The sequence below is a fragment of the Microcebus murinus genome, chromosome X, assembly GCF_040939455.1.
Source record: "Microcebus murinus isolate Inina chromosome X, M.murinus_Inina_mat1.0, whole genome shotgun sequence".
Lineage (NCBI taxonomy): Eukaryota > Metazoa > Chordata > Mammalia > Primates > Cheirogaleidae > Microcebus > Microcebus murinus.
In genome coordinates this window covers 106608555-106622795 of record NC_134136.1, presented here as the reverse complement: position 1 = coordinate 106622795, position 14241 = coordinate 106608555, and the positions used below count along the sequence as shown (strand labels likewise).

General features: G+C 35.2%; 1 protein-coding gene across 15 annotated transcripts in view; it reads left to right on the top strand.

Annotated features, from left to right (window-relative positions):
- DMD (dystrophin) overlaps positions 1-14241 on the top strand; it is a 2109452-nt gene that overhangs the window by 1117179 nt on the left and 978032 nt on the right. The gene's annotated exons all lie outside the window — the stretch shown is intronic.

Genomic DNA, 14241 nt, shown 5'->3' with positions numbered 1-14241 from the left:
TGGAATATTGAGTTTCCCTCCCTAACTAAGATAATCCTGATGAATTGCAGTTGATGAATGTGAGAACATCTAACTCTTCTTGATTCTATAAATATGTTGACTGAGGGGGGGCAGGGATTGTAAAAAAAAAAAATGAAAAAAAAATATGTTGACTGAGATGGGATTATTTATGGTGTCTTCTTATGGGGGGGGGCATTTGTTTTATTATGATGATTTCAATATGGTGAGAATAGTAAGGGCAGCCTAGGTTAGTAAATAGGATGTGAGTCTTCTATATCCAGCTCAACCATTGCCTGAAAAGGGGACATCTGCCTTTGATAATTATTTTTCTCTTGTGGAAAATGTGGAAAGTATGAGAATGAATGATAGTTTCAGATTTTTCCAGCACATACAATCTGAGGAGAGCAGGTATAACAATCTAGGAGCCGTGTTAGCTCATTTGGTTTCCAAAAAAATTCCTTTTATTGTCCTAATTTAGTCATTGATTAAGTGATAGAGCAATTGGCTGTCTTTTTTTGAATGGACTGTTAATGATGTTTATTCAGCGAAGTAGGATATAGACAATGCAGCTACTCACTTACAGTGAAAAATACTCTGATAGCAAATCAATCCATATGCCAGATATTTGGCTTAGGCAAAACAAGGGGAAAACAGAATGGTAATTGATCTTAGTGTGTAATAGTGGTTAGAACCTGGGGCTTGAGATATAAAATTCCAACTTTGCCATTCAATAGCTTAGTCCTCTTGGCCAAGATATGTAAAGTGTTCTGCCCAGATCTTGGCACCCACCCACTACACATTCAGTATGCAATGGCTATTTGTTATTAGTCTAAGATCTTAAAAGTTAATTGATGAGGCAAATGATAAAACAAAAGTTCATTTGATGAAATGCAGTAATAAATGATGCAGAGATTTAAAAGATATTTAGAGGATGAGGAGGAACAGAACCCACTTGCAGTAGGCCCACTTTGTATCAGATACTATGCTAGGTGACTTAGAAATGTTATCTCATGCCGGGCGCGGTGGCTCACGCCTGTAATCCTAGCACTCTGGGAGGCTGAGGCGGGCGGATTGCTCAAGGTCAGGAGTTCAAAACCAGCCTGAGCGAGACCCCGTCTCTACCATAAAAAAATAGAAATAAATTAATTGGCCAACTAATATATATAATATAAAAAAAAAAAATCAGCCGGGCATGGTGGCTCGTGCCTGTAGTCCCAGCTACTCGGGAGGCTGAGGCAGGAGGATTGCTTGAGCCCAGGAGTTTGAGGTTGCTGTGAGCTAGGCTGACGCCACGGCACTCACTCTAGCCTAGGCAAGAAAGCGAGACTCTGTCTCAAAAAAAAAAAAAAAAAAAAAAAAAAAAAAAGAAATGTTATCTCATGTTACCTTCACAAGAAATCTGAAAATTTGTAGATGTTATTATTTCCATTTTACAGGTGAATAAACAAAGAGTTGGATGGTTATATAGTCAAGTGAGTTGTTTCAATACTTTAATTTGAATCAAGGTCTGTATGAGTCCGAAGATGGTGCCAAAGAGGTTTGGAGTAGGATATATATGTTTTGAAAAGGGAAAAATAGAAAGAAATTGTAAGCTGGAGCAGTGTCATAAATGAAGTTTGGTAGAGTGATTCCAAATGACATACGTGAGGTCTAATCAAACAGCATGGTGAAATCAAAATCTTTGCTCTTTTGGAAACACGGGGGCCAAGTTGGCTGGGGATTGAGGTGGGTAACCTTGGGAAGACTAGAGTCTCAGCCAAACTTTAGTCCCTCATCAGAATACTATGGAGATATTTATTATTATAAAGATGCCCAGACCCCACCAAGATCCACTAAATCAGAATATATGGTGATATTGCCCAGGGAATTATAGAGAGCCATCATAACAGGCGAGGAAATAGGCAGGGCTGAGATTATAGATTATGTTAAATTATCATTTATAAGACTCATAGAAGGGTTCACAGGCTAACCATACAGCAAACAGGATTGTAAGCCAGGGCCTAGAGAATTTTTAAGAAACAAGAATTCTGCAGACTAAAGGCCTGGTCTAATGCAGCACCATGGACAGCTCTGAGGCAGTCTAGTTTCTCAGAGAACCAGAATTACACTTGTGGGGCAGCTCCAGATTGGGGGAGGGGGGTGTCAATTGGTGCAATTGCTGAGGACTCTGGGCAAGATTATAGAACATAAAAATGAACACATATGAAAGTTTAGGATAAATTTCAAAAAATAATGTTAAAGGTTAACATTCACCTAAAAACAAACAAACAAAAACATGCTTTTCTCTAAATATAATTTTCTCTTTGGCCTTGCCAGCTCTACCCTGTAAGGGATACCTTTTATTTTCTTTTGTAAGGTGATCCCCTATTAATGCATGACCAACTTGTGCTTATCAGTCACTCAATATCCTTGCATAAGTTTATCTAGTAGATAGATTAGGATTTCCTCTGCAGAACTTTCATTGACTCAACTCTTTGGCTCATGAAGATTTTTCCATTAGTTTTTTTCTGTCTCTGGAATTCTGTAGTGTTCAAATGGGTTTAGAGCTCTTGAAGGAATTCCTCTGACTTTATAATCTATGCTTCCCTCCCCCCCAACACATCCTTTTTGTAAAGGGGGCATCAGATACTTGGTGTGTGCTAGCAGTGGTATACATAAATCAGATGGGGGGATTAATGAAAACAGATATTCCAAGATCTGGAGCTTCAAGATTAATCTTCTATAATTTAATTCAGCTTGAAATTAGTCTAACATATTTAAGAGACTAGAATAAACCCACGTTAAAAAATCATTTATGTTATCTGTGCTAAGAACTCATGTTATATAGATAACAGAGTATTATTTTCTAAATAGCAGTAGAAGTAACATGGAAATCTCTATTTGGCCCATCATAGAATTAGACTTTGTATATAATGGGATGGTTAATTCTAAAAATCAGTTTGACTCTCACAAAATGCTGATCTTGTTTGTTGAAGGACAGATAAGAAGAAGGTACCAGCCTATGCCCTGTTCAAGAAACAATTAATCCCTAACATTTACAGGTTTCTCAATCTCTGCTGCTTGTTCAGTTTTTTTTTTTTTTTTTGGTAATTTGCATTAATTTTCTACTTGGATGTTTGTAGATTGACCTTAGCTGCCAGGAATGGAATGTTCTATGTAAAGTGACATATGCCTTAAAGAATGCAACGTAAGCAGGGAGGATAGGGTGACCAATTGCCTAAGTAATAGACAGTGACAACAGAAATATTATTCTAGTAAAAGGTGAATCAGTTTTCCTTTGCTCAGTGGGCATCATATCTGAAGGCCTGGCTAGAATACATCAGGTGGTACAGATTGACAGGGCCTAGAATGTCAATGGCTCTGCAATTGGAAGGAATCAGAAGTTGAAGAGACATACCCTAAAAGTAGACATTTGAAGTTTAAGGGCTGCTTTATATAGAACACAGTGATAAATATTACTGAAAAGAAAACAGTGATTTTTAACTATTTTCCACTATAACAAATTAAATAGCACAAAATTCCAATAAAAGTTTTCAAGTTCCATAATTTTCTATAATTCTAATATTTGGTTCATTAAAATAAAAAAATTCCCTGTGATTTATGAAATCATATATTTCTTCCTCCATGAGTTTCAGTTTTATAATGCCAATTCCAATTAACATCCTAATTATTATATAACATGTTGTCCAAGAAGTTAGTGATTACATTTTTGTATTAATATTTGGCTTCTATATATCTTGATTTGCACAGTTTATGTGTATAGTAATGACAACTGCAAATTAGTCACCATTAGGATTAAATAAAGTATACAGTTTAATAGAAAATTAACAGGTATTTGAACTAATGTAAAATATTCAACAACTTTTAATTTGTATTTTGTGTGAATCACCTGTAAATAGCTAATAAAACATGCATGTAAATAAAAATAAGCAAATAGAATGATTATGTAAACATCATTTATTCTTCCAAAGCAGAGATTTTTCAAATACACCTTTTATTCCTGTTTTAAGAAATCATTTCCATATATTTACATGTAGATCATTTTTAGTCTAAGAGAATTTTTCATAAAAGATTTTTTATGACTCCTATAATAGATAGAGGCGGTGGACTATTATTTTGAAAAGCAGTACATTAAAGCACATCCATAGCTTAAATGACCTGATATATCTTTTTCTTTTTAGAAATATAGATGTAAATGAAGTAATTACAGAATCCTTGTTAATTTTGTGATTTTGACAGTCTTGGAAATATCTTTCAGCAATGAAAAATATGTGGGTTTTGACATCTTGGTAGAGTATCTTTCCTTTGTAACTCTTTTGTGAAGTCTAGACCAGAAGTGGCCATAAAAATAGACTCCTACTGCAATTGTATATTTGATAGATAAGCCAGTAAGGTTAATTCTTATCTTATTGCAGTATGCTTATAATTCACTATTTTCTCCCATGGAATTTGTTATACATCAGTGACTGACAAACCCTTTAACCTCTCAAGAACCCCTTTTCCTCACATGTACCCTATTCTCTGAATGTTTTGCTTACAAAGCAAACTGTATTTATCAATTATATTTCCCTTTATTAATCAGACTTGTATAAGTGACAATAACTACCTCTGATACCCAGGAAATAACCAGTGTACCTTTGAAATAATAGAAGCCGTGAACAAAATAAAAAGAAAAGGATATTCATAATTTAGCCAGTCTTTAATACCATATCACAGTTAAACATGTAATTTCTTTTAGCCTTTTGGAAATGGTGAAAATTTGGATGCCTCCTTTGTTTACATCCCTGCCTCTGTGCCTTGCTCCCAGTAGAAAAAATTGACATGTTTACCCATATTCCCCATTGTCTTCTCATGTATTTCTCTTCCTTCCTTTAATTTCCACTCAGTCTGCATGTGCCTGCTCCCATTACCTGTTTGCTCAATTCTTTCAATACTCTAAAACTAGTTCTGGGACTGGGCAGTAAAAAGTTCTTGCACCAGTAAACAAAACAGAAAAGATACATGCCCTCAGGATTCTCAGGGGTCTCAGATAGTAAAAGATAGACACAATAAACAAGATAATCGTATAGTATGTTGAAAAAGTGATGAGTCCTGAGGAAAAAAAAAAAAGGTATGGCAAAGTAAAGAATGGGTCATGCTGGGGTGTATTCCAATTTTGAATAAGGTATCAAGGTATTCCTCACTGAGAAGGTGATGTTTGAGCAAAGATCTGAATAATGTAAGGAGATGAATCATATAGATATCAGAGGGAGACTCATTTTGGCTTGAGGGAACAGTCAGTGCAGAATTCCTAAGGCATCAACTCATCTGCTCTTTCTGACAGGTTATTTGCAATGAGACTAGAGCCAGTAAGAGAAAGAGGTATAAAAGAGAATGTCATTGAAGTGATGATAGACCATGGAGGCCATCGTAAGGATGTTCTTTTTTCCTTAGGAGTGAGATGGGAGCCGATGGATATGACATTTGTTCTAAAATGTTTACTCTGGATGCTTGAGGGGTGTTTGCTCAAAGAAAGGATACTAGTTAGGCTATTAATATAGTATACAACTAAAGATGATGGTGTTTCAAACCAGGGAGGGTTGGAAGAAGGAGTCATATTCTGAATGTATTTGACATTGGAGCCAACAAAGATTTCCTGATGGATTGGTATGGGAGAAAAATAGAGTCATGAATGGCTCCAGGGTTTATGCTCTAATTAATTGGAATGGCCTAAGTTGCCCTCAACTGAAATGGTAAAAACTATAGATAGAGTGGGGGTGATTTTTGAGGGGAGGCCATATTAGATTTGAATATTTATTAGACATCCCAGTGGAGATACTGAGTAGGCAATTGAATGTATGGGTTTGGAGTTTGGGACAAAGGTCCAAGCTGGACATTTAAATTAGGGATTTGTTGGCATATGATAACATTTAAAGCCATAAGATCAGGTGACATCACTAAGAAAAGGAGTATAGAAGAAAAATAGAAGCTTACTAAGGATTCCAACATTAAGAGGTGGATCAAAAAAGGAGAAATCATCAAAGGAGAATGAAAAATAGTGAACGATGAGGTGGGAGGAAAAACAAGAGCATGGTGTCCTGGAAACCAGACCTTATCCCTACAAAACCTACATTTTGAGGGCTCATTTCGCATTGTCCCACCCTTCTAATCACTATATCCTGACTTTCCAACTATATAACCAAAAGGAGAATGCAGTAGATTTTTTTAGATGTATCATGTTAATAACTTCAAAGAATATTCAATGTATCTGAATAATTCAGGAGTATAATGTGGGAAAATATAGAATTCATAGGGAAAGGAACAGAAGTTAGCTCAGGAAATGACTTGAATTAACACTGATGCTATATCTCCAGTGTAGGTCCACCTATTCTATGTCTCGGTGGTTGAATTAGTGGCAAGATTCCTTAGTAAGAAAAAAAGAAGTTGTGAGCATTTGTGTCTACATGACTGAATTAAATCCCTCCAACAATAAAACATAGTTAACATACTATCTTGAAAAGAACCCTAAGTAGGATTCAGGGAACCTAAATTCTAACTGTGGTTCTGCTGCTGACTGATTGCATTAACTTCAAATCTATCATTAACCTCCTTGTGCCTCATTATCCTCATTTCAGCAAATAAGAAAAATGAAATATTCCTCCTTCCCTACCTCACTTGGATGTTGTGAATTTAAATGTGTGAGAAGTGCTTGAGATGCATAAAATTTGATGGAGTGTTTTATTCATGAATTCAAGGCATCTGAAGTAATTTGACCATGATAGAAAGTTGCTTCCTTGCACATTTTTTAGAGTGACATTTCTGTTACTGACCCACCCATTTATGCAGCATGTTGCCTAATCAAAACTGTAAACCAAACACAAATTGACCTTATGGATAAGCATTATATTTACTTTATTTTGTATTCTTTTATAATATTCATTATTTACCTATTACTCATTCAATATATATTTATCAAATACCTATAGATTTTTAAAGCCTCAATTCCTAAATGACAATGATAGGAACTTCCATTTTTATATTCCTCTGGCATTTAGAATGTGCTTTTGTAATATGATCTCCATTGATCTCTCAATTCCTTGAAGTTGATATGACAGATGCTTTGTCCTATATTAAAATGAGGGAATGTGGACTCTCAGATGACTGTACCTTCCAACTAATGAGTGAAAAATCAGGGCCAAGCACTGAGGTCCTCTGACACCCATGCTGCACAATATGGCCATTGGCTGACTTCACTACAGACACTAAATATTTTCCACAAAATACATAATAGCTAGAAGAGAATGTGGTTGAAAACAGCATCAGTAGGATAAATGATTAAATAATCAATTTTCTTGAAATTATCTTAGTTTTAAAAGAGTTTTCTCTTCATCAGTATAGACCTCCCATGACTAAAAATCATTCTACTAATACCTAATGACATCTATATTTCCCAATGTGGCAATCAGGTTACAATGTCTACATATGGTCTTGAAAACCCTTGCCCCTATCACAATGTATACAAATTCATTTTTATTTGTTTAGGTAGACATGCAGTCTTCACTTTAAAGTCTGACTTTGCTGGTTGCTCTATGTTCTTCAGCCTGTCACTTAGCCTTCCTAAATCTCAGTTTCCTTATCCTTAAAATAAAGATACCAAGGACACTAGTACCTGTTTCAAAAGGCTATTTACTCAATTATCCATCAGATATTGACTACCTCCTATATGCCAGATGTTGTTCTAGGTGCTAAATTACAGGAATGGATCAGAAAGAAAAAGTTCATGATCTCAAGGATTTTATATTCTAATAAAAAGAGATGTAAAAAGATATAATTTTTAGATATTGATAAGTCTTACACAGAAAATAGAAGCAGGCAATGTGGCAGAGTGTAATTGGAATGTGTGTTGGTACATAACACGAGACAGAAAAGTCAGAGAGAAGATTCTTAAGAAACTGACATTTGAGAAAGAACTAGAATACTGTCAAAGAAGCAGACATGTATAGAACATTCCAGACAAAGAGAACAAAAAGTGTGGAGTCCCTTAGTCATCTTGGCCTATTTGAGGAAAAGCATGAGTGCAGTATAATGATGGAAGGGTGAGTGCCAGGAGAAGATGAGAATGATCTGGCAGGGGTCAGATGATGTGTAGTCTTCCAAAATATGCTAAGTAATTGGAATGTTTTGTTTATAAATTAAACGGCAAGCCATTGGGGTTTTTAACCAGGGGAGTTATGTTATATGATTTATGTTTAAATATATTTTCTCTTGGATGGAGCTTGCATTATGTGAACTTATACATAAATGGATTGCATACAAAATATTTAGTGCAGGTAGGAAATGATAAAAACAAATTTTATCCTTTGACGATAATTTTGGCATTGATGATGGTGGTGATGATGTAGTGATTGTATGTAATACTCAAATCTTCTAAAAACCTACATTTGACCTGTAAATCCAAAAGTATATGTAGCAAAATCTGCAATATGTTCTTATTTCTGCATTACTTGGTCCAGTTTTGAGTGCTAAGGCACATTGCTCAGGTGTCTGTGTCAGCCTTCGGTGTCCTCACTCCCTTGTTAGAACTCTCCACTCATATTACATTGGTAAAGACTTACCTGACCTAGGTGTCACTGATACCTCAAAGTAAAGAGCAAAGCTAAAGTTATAAGTGGGGGAAAAGCCAGCTTAAAAAGAGTAAAAGCTTTCTGGGACAAAAAGGAAATGTGTTTTTGAAAAATGAGGAAGAAAGGATAGAAGAAAAGATGCTCCTTTTGACAATCTAGCTAACCTTTGAAAATAAAAAGTATTGTGTTACAGCTAATAACTATTTGTCACTGAGGCCACTTGACAATGTCTGCTCTTTAAAATGGCCCAAACCCATGGCCTCAAAATCAGAAGTCAAGGAAATAAACTTGAACATAATGTTCTTTGTAAGATCCACCAATTTCCCATATATAGGCATTGATTGACGAGTCGCTTATAGTGAGTTTTCCTTTGTTTTCAGGATATAATTATTATTAGTGATAACAAATCTGCCATTTCACATTTGTCATTAGTGTATTTGAATTTAACCCTGATTCAATAGTTATGATTCCCTTTAAGTGAAGGGTGGCGAGGGAGCAGGATTGTAATGTTGTGCTTATGAAGCATTTGGAACAGAGTAATCATACCCTTTTGACCATCAAATTAGCTACGAATAGTTTCACATCTAAAGAGGTATAAAGTAATGGTAACTACTTCTTTGGTGTTGTAATTTCATCATAAAGTGTGCTTTTATTAGGTGACTTTGTAACTTTCATTGAATGAACACATGGCACTTTGCCTCTTTCTAGCAGCCTAATGAATCAATGTTGAAGAAAATAATTTGAGAATTGTCACTATATATACTTTTATTTGCAGTGAAAAGAGTTTTGCCACAAAATATTTCACAATTAAGCTTATAGCTGATACATTAATTTGAAAGGTAAAATATAAATTTTTAGTATGGAAAAATAAGAAAGAGGAGACTTTCCATCTTTTATATATTTACAGCAAACTATTGCTCTTCTTAGTATTTTATTTTTGGCTACATTGCTGAGGTCAGAAGTGAGGTCTCAGGTGTGATTAACCAAGTGATTAAGCTAGATATTTCATTGAGTTTCTGCTTCACTCTTTCCTTCCAGACCCTATGCTTGATACCTTCTCATAAAAATTTGTGCATTTTAAAATCTTCTCAGTGTCTAATGTCTTTCCAATTGGCAGGTCATAGTACTTTATATAAAGAGGAAGCATACAGGTTATAAGTAGGAATATTTTAAACCCTGAGTGCCTATTTCATTTTTTCTTTCTTAAACATATTTTCCTTAAATGATAAATGTGAATGTTGAAGGGTGATAAATGCCACCCGTAGGCTTTAAAGCCTAAACGTTGAATTTGACACTCAGAGTTTAAAGGCATCATGAAAATTTCTCCAGAACTAATGTTCGAGCAATTTAGGTTTTACAGGCAACTCAATAGTTTTGAATCATGTAGTTATTTTGAAAAAGTAACCATAAAAAGCTATGTTCAGAGAATTGGTACTTTGCATTTATCAGAAGAATGTAAATGTCAATTGATTGCTTGCTATTTGGAATACAATTTTTTTAAATTATATTTTGGCTCATTACTATTTAATTCATGATTTTGTGCTAAAACCAAATCTATTAAAATGATCAGATATTTATTTTAAATTAGAGGCATGTAAAAGAAAATTTAAATTTTTAATGCCATTTTACTACATTTTTATCTCTAGCCCATCCTAGACATTTATAAGATAAATATTTCCAGGAAAGACTTCTACTAATTTTATAAACAAACATGCCTTATTATTAAACATTTGTTGACTGAGATAACATAGACCATTGCAATGCAGAGCATCCCCACAACTTTAGCAGCTTTTTAATTACACAATTTTGTTTGTTTCACAGTAAAATTAATGCTTATAGAAAAGGATATCCATGTAGAAAACTGAAAGCATATTGCCAAGTAGTTACTATACTTCAGAATTGCCTATTTTCTGTATGGTTTGCATTGGATCGTAGTGATTACATCTAAAAGAAAATGGATGGTCTTTGTTTTCATTGAAGGGATGAATAATGTACATAACGAGCACTCTTGAGCATTGCAATTGTGAATACATGTCTTCATTTATGGTCCAATCATCTTCTTAATATGATAGCATGTAAATGAGGGTTTAAGAAATGCCTTGTCCCTTTGTGTAGAATGTTAAAGAGGAAGAGAAATCAGAAATACTTTCAAAGCTACCTCAGATACTAATGCTACAATTGTTTGAGTATTTAGGTGATTTAACAAATCTGATGCATTTTATTATATTTGATTATTAAAAAAACTCAGCATACTGTTGAGAGCCTATATGTTGTCAAAGATAAACACAGCTGGATATTAGCTAAAGTGGTGAAAACAGATTTTATTCAGTACCTACTGACAGTAGAGGAAAGAGCTGAGCTCCATTCTGATTTGTGCAGAGGTGACTTGGGTCTTTCAAAGGAAGAATGAGGGAGGAGCAGTGTAGGGTTTCAGTAGAGTCAGAGAAGTGATAAAGTACAAAAGTCTGGTCAGTGTAAATGTGGTTATACCAGCTGTGTTAGCTGGCAGTTATTGAAGTTAGGATTCTATCCTCCCACAGAGACTGGGAAACAGAAGCCTTATCCTTCTTGATGATTACATTTCAAAGGAATAGCTCTCAGGTCCTTGAGAAGAGAGCATCTGAGCTGCAAGAGACACATATTCACAATTGTAAGCCCTTTATAGTAAATGCTTTTAGAGAGGGAGGTCAGGGGCCTACTATCAGGTGTGTGTTGGCTAAAACAAATAGTAAATTTTCCAGCAACATTGAGCTTTTTTAGGCAGGCACTTTAAGGAGTGCGAGGGTCACCCCAAAAACGTGGCCTTAACTCCATGCTGGAGTTTAATCAAGGGCCTTAAGTTTAGTGCAACAGTTTGGATAGAGTTGTCGTGTGCTGATAGTTCTGCAGTTCCCAATCTCACAAAGGATACATTTCTTCAATTGTTAGCCAAAAGGTTCAGACACCATTTCTTTTCATCAGTATAATAGAATATATGAATTCTATCCACAAAAATAAACTAATCTTGTAGATGTATCTATATTGATCAAGGAAGGGTATGTCCTTATAAATTAGATATTCCAGTCAAAGAAGTATCATTAAATATAATTAATTTTTAAAGTAGGGTAATAGTATTTCTAAAATCTTAAGCTTTCCTCAATACAAATTAAAGTCTTTGGCTTAGCATCTACCTCAAGATATCAGAATATTTCAAAATAATCATTAAAACTACAACTTACCCTTGTGCTCATGAAGTAGAGAAAAGACACTTAATAGAAATTTCAAGCTGATAGACTTTTGTAGAGCAGAGAACTCTCTATTTTGAAAACTAAACATATCAGATTGCCCCTTTTGCCCTATTAAGGAAGAGTTTCCTAATTATGCAACACATCAAGTGAACTATTCAATTAGATTTTAAGACTCAGGGTATAAACATCTGGTTAAGGTTACATATTTCAAAGCAACTAAACACCAGAAATGTTTGGTTTAGAATCTCATGGCTGTAGGATAATTTGCAACAGAATTTTATCTGTCACGGATACAGAATTGCTAACATTGTTCTAAAGATGAAAGTGTGGGTGTTTGAGCCTTGAAAATAGCTGTTTATATCTACCAAGTAGAGATTGATGGTTAAAGGTGCCATCTCTGTCAAGTTCTACCAAATCAACTTTTGCCTTACTGTGTGATCATTTTACCTATTCAACTTGGATTGTTAATATCATTTCCCCTGGCACCACTGTCTGTCCCTTTTACAAAGCACTGAAAATGGCATGCATAATTGTTGGTTTATAAAGCACATGTACCAATGCTGTCTACAGCTTCTTTTGAGTTCAATGGGGTCTAGCTTATATAATTGCCTCTGGCATACAGTCAAGAACAGCCTCACTTTTCTCCTGTTCCCTCTCTATCCATGAGTGTGAACCTACCAATTTGCTGACTGCCACTCAGGCAAGGGATTACACAGAATAGAGCAGGAGCTCTCAGACCTGAACATGCATCAGATTCATCGGGAAGACTGAGCCCCAACCCAGAGCTTCTGATTCAATATATTTGGAATGGGGCCTGAATATTTGCATTTTAAATAAGTGTGTAGGTGATGCGGATGCTGTTGATTTCAGGACCACATTTTGAAAAACACTGATAAAGCTAGAGAATTAAACTATAGAAGACCTGTATTTTTTCTCTGATTCTACTTTTGAGATCTAGCAAATGGACCAAACTCACAGTGCTTTAGTTCTCTTCCTCTATACCATGAGTAGTTAGATTGGTTTTCAAATCTAATTTAATTTAAAATTAAATGGGATATGATTCTGATTTGCTATGCAATGGTCCAAAGAAGGAGAAGAGATATCTCCCTTCATATTTTCACTCTTTCTTCTTTCACTAGGTGATCTCATTCATACTATTGATTTAAATTGCTAACTTTCCTGCAAGGCCTCAAATATTTTTAAATCACTAGCACCGAACTCTCCTCTGAACACTGGTCTTATATATATCCATCTGCCTAATTGATATCTTCACTTCAATGTGTCAAAGGCAACTTAAATACAACAAACACCAAACTAAATGTTTGATCTTGTCCTTCAAACCTGATACACATCCAGGGGACTTCATCCCCGTGAATGGCACTCTCCAATTGAGCAGGCCAAAAGTTTGTATTTTGCCCTTGACTTCTCCTAACAGTCCATCAGCCACCATATCAAATCTGTCACCCAATCCTACTAATTTAACCTTCTTGATATTTCTACAATTTTCCTTTATCCCATTAGTACCTAGTACAAATTGCCATCATTTCTCATTGAGATGACCACACTAACCTCCTGAGATGATTCTGTTTGTACTCAATAGACTGTTCTATCTACAGCCAGAGTGATAGTTAATAAATGTAAATCTAGCCTTGTCACTTTTCTTCTTCAAAGGACTCTCATTTATCTTGGCCTTAACATGACCTGTAAGGCCTGACATGGCCTATTCTTTGCTATGTTTGCAGTGTTATCTTTTACCGTTCCTCTTGCCTTCTCATTCTCTGTACTCTAACCACACATTTTATTTTTAGATCCTTTTAACTACAATGCTGCAATCTCTTTGATCTTTGCACATACAATTTCCTCTATCAGGAAATCTGCTTACTATCTTCACCCCCTCCACATGCCCATATACACACTCACCTTTTCCCACTTATCTTACAGATCTCACTTGGTTGTCAACCTCTCCAGAAGGTTTCCTTGGTCACCCCCTCACAAAATTAGATTAATTCCTCTTGCTAAACACTCATTTGGTACCCTTTATTTTCCTCTCATCATCCTTAATTCAGTTTGTAGTTATATGTTATTTTTGTGCAGATTTGATTATTGTCTGTCTCACCCACTAGACAGTGGGCATGCTTTGCTTACTCACCACTGAATCCATAGTACCACAGAGACTGCACATGACAAACCTTCAAGAGAAATTTATTGATGAATGAAAATTTATACGTTAACATTTTCTTGATATGTATGCAAAAATGGGCCACCCTTTGAGTCTATATATTGCAACTTTAGACCTATGTAAACTACGCCATAGTTTTACTCAGGTTTAAATAGTAGAAAGTAATTGGATTTCTTTTGCATGTTACTTTCCTGAGGGCTGAGCCTCTTTTCAGAGAGAGTCAATACAGCAT